Here is a 285-nt window from a genome sequence, read left to right as displayed (position 1 = left end):
TCATCCTCATCCTCAACCTCATTCTCATCCTCCTCCTATCCTCATCCCCTTGGTCATCCTCATCCTCTTCCACATTCTCATCCTCATCCTATCCTCATCCTATCCTCATCCTCATCCTCATCCTATCCTTATCCTCATCCTCATCCTCTTCTACATTCTCATCCTCATCCAATCCTCATACTCATCCTATCCTCATCCTCGCCCTCATTCTCGTCCTCATCCTGTCCTCATCCTCATCCTTATCTTCTTTCTCATCCTATCCTTATCCTTATCCTCATCCTCTTC

This window comes from Lupinus angustifolius, chromosome LG03, assembly GCF_001865875.1.
Source record: "Lupinus angustifolius cultivar Tanjil chromosome LG03, LupAngTanjil_v1.0, whole genome shotgun sequence".
NCBI lineage: Eukaryota > Viridiplantae > Streptophyta > Magnoliopsida > Fabales > Fabaceae > Lupinus > Lupinus angustifolius.
The sequence above is the reverse complement of the archived record's forward strand: the minus strand, read 5'-3'. Positions refer to the sequence as shown.